The sequence below is a fragment of the Austrofundulus limnaeus genome, unplaced genomic scaffold (genome assembly GCF_001266775.1).
Source record: "Austrofundulus limnaeus strain Quisiro unplaced genomic scaffold, Austrofundulus_limnaeus-1.0 Scaffold1625, whole genome shotgun sequence".
Lineage (NCBI taxonomy): Eukaryota > Metazoa > Chordata > Actinopteri > Cyprinodontiformes > Rivulidae > Austrofundulus > Austrofundulus limnaeus.
In genome coordinates, this window is record NW_013954027.1 from 13,965 (window position 1) to 16,885 (window position 2,921).

The window sequence follows — 2,921 nt, forward strand, 5'->3', positions numbered from 1 at the left end:
AGTATCGCAATATATCGGGATATATCGTATCGTGACCCCTCTGTCATGATATGTATCGTATCGCCAAATTCTTGCCAATACACAGCCCTAGTTTATTATTTAGCTTAAGACTTATTTGTATAAGTAAAGTGACAGGAACAGATAAAATAAAAGTAATCAAATGTATTAAATGTAATAAAAATAGGAAAGAAAAGGGAAGGTTCTGTGGTCAAAGCTGGTTTATTATTTCCAATAAAACCTGAAAAAATGTCTCAAGGTTTGGTGCAAGTAGAGAAACTTTGAGGAAACATGTTTGAACATTTAATTATAAATATTCAACTATAAGAAACAAATGYTCAGGACTTAGAGCACTGAGTTTCCACGTGGTCACTTAATGCACAAAGGAAAAGAAGAAGCAGAAACAGGTACAGTTTAAATAAACGTAATGAAAACACTTCTTCAAATGCATTCAGTTTGAAACTTTTCATAAAGAAGTACTTACATTAATAAAGGTTAAAATGTTCAGATTTATGTTTTAAAGTTATTACCTAACTGTCCTGTGAGTTATTTAAAATCTTTGATTTGGATCAAAACCCTTCAATGAACTGAAATATTCACCACACTTAAAAGATTGTCGTCAGTTTTCAGGAGCTTTTCAGAGGAAAATCAAATGAGGAGTAAATAAGAGTATATATAAGTACAGTATATAAAAGTATATATCAAGCAGCAGTAGCGTGTACAWATACTGCAGTCTGACTGTGATGGAAAACTTTACACCCACTGGAAAGTTAGTCTTTCCAGTGGGCTACCCYAGCCGTAGAAAACATCACAACCCCAAGACCTTAAAAGCCAAACACCATGTCATTGTGGAAAATTCTGAGCGATGATTTAAAACATTTAAAAATACACGCGTGTCTCATTTAATTCGTCACACACACAAATGAGGTCGATGGTAAAATAGGTCATGTTTAGGTTTGCAGCAAATGAGGAGCTAATGGCTAATTCAAATTTATTTATTGGTAAGTTAACTAAATGAGTTACTTATTTACCCATAACTAGAGATAAACCTAAAATAAAATTACAAAGTGAGATGTATTTTATTGCGCAGATTTTAGTTTTCAGTCTCTGCACTTGTAAAAATGGCCGCTTAGGAAAAAAAGGGAAATTAACAAACACTTGTGGGTTCTGATGGTGAAAGATACWGATTTAAATTGTTGAATTTTAAGATTACAACATGCAGTGTTTATTTTATTATTATTGTTATTATTTTCAACTTTTTCTGCTGTTTTTTTAAACTTTGTTACAGTTTTCAGTTTGGGTCCATGTTAGAACTTTACAGCAGTTAATAAGAAGTGTAAATATAAAGCATCCTGACATCCTGTTGGACTGAACTCACTCCATCACACCTGTGTGACACAAATCACATCACACTCCAGCAGGACTGTAGCACGGTGATTCCCAACCAGGGGTACAAGTACCCTTTGGGTTACGCAAACATATTACGGGGGTACGTGGAGGTGCTCAAAAAATAGTAACAATAGCAATGCAGAAATTATGGATTTGACACAAAATGGAATCCAGTATAAAAAGCAGAATCTCACAGAATTTGCTCATTTGGGTGAGTTTCTGATGTATTTTGGACGTTGCTGTTTTCTGCACCTGCCTTTACCTGGTTTACTTATTTAATTACTTATTCANCAAGTAATATTTTTAGAGAAGATTTTAACTTTTACCAAAGTATTTTTATGATAAGATACTTGTACTTTTACTCAAGTATCACTTTGAGGTACTTTGTACAACACTGTAAACTAAAAATCTTTTTTCAGCTGAATATCTGGTTTCATTTTGGAGAAATGAGTTTAATTCGAACCAGACTGACGAGCTAACAGCTGGTTAGAACTTGGCTCCACTCCTGAAGGTTTGTTGCAGCTCAACCATCAGTTTCATGTTACAGAATGTGTTTATTTACAAAGGGTGACAGCAGCAGCTAACTGTAGCACTTCCCCTGCAGCCTGGGACTCTGCCAGAATAACCATTTAAACTAAAACTGACAATAATAAAAACATAAATCAACATCTTCATTTTCTGTCATGAAATTTGTGAAATTGAAGTTGTTTTAAGTCTTTTCTGTATTTGTAAAATTAACACACAGGATGTGTGTCAGACCAACAGCAGCGCCCCCTGTAGGCTGGCTGTGGTGTAGCTTTAGATCTGTGTCACAAATCAAACATTTTCCTGTATAAAAAATAAAAATACACTTCTCATATTGTTTAACTTGATGGTTTCTGTTGATTATGTATGAAAGTTAATTTTTCTACAGTAGTGAGTGTGAGGGAGTGGTGGGTTTATAACCCAACATTCCAGTTCTACAGGCACATGCAGCACTGGTCCACCTTTTCCTAACCAGTGGTGCCTGCAGAAAAACGTCTTGGGGGGGCCACTGAAAAACCAGGGGTGGCCCACCAAAACTAATATCTTTAACAGAACATTTATGATGTGTTTGTAAAAATGACAAAAACTATGACAACATAAAGCTATGTATCTGTCAACAAATATTCAATTTGTAATTTCACAGATAATATCACTGATTTTACTACATTCAGAGACAAAAAACAAGAGTAAATAATTGTAATGTTGGGGGGACCCACTGGTGGGGGTAATTTAAAGAAGTAAATGTCATTTCCTGCATTCTGGTGTATTTTAACAGGTTGTTAAACAGATTTTTACCTACATAGGAAAACACTTAATGGTCCTCATGCTCATGGTCACATGTTCGTATTCTTCTCCTAAATTTCTCTTACTTTTGTTCGTACAAAGGGTTCGTACGAACATGTCACGTCAGATTCAACAAACTCTTCTATCTTCAGGAAAAGTGTGTAAATGAGCTGTGTAACGCTATTTTTAAATGCGCAGGTCTGACTGCAAGGCTTAGTGTTAACCAC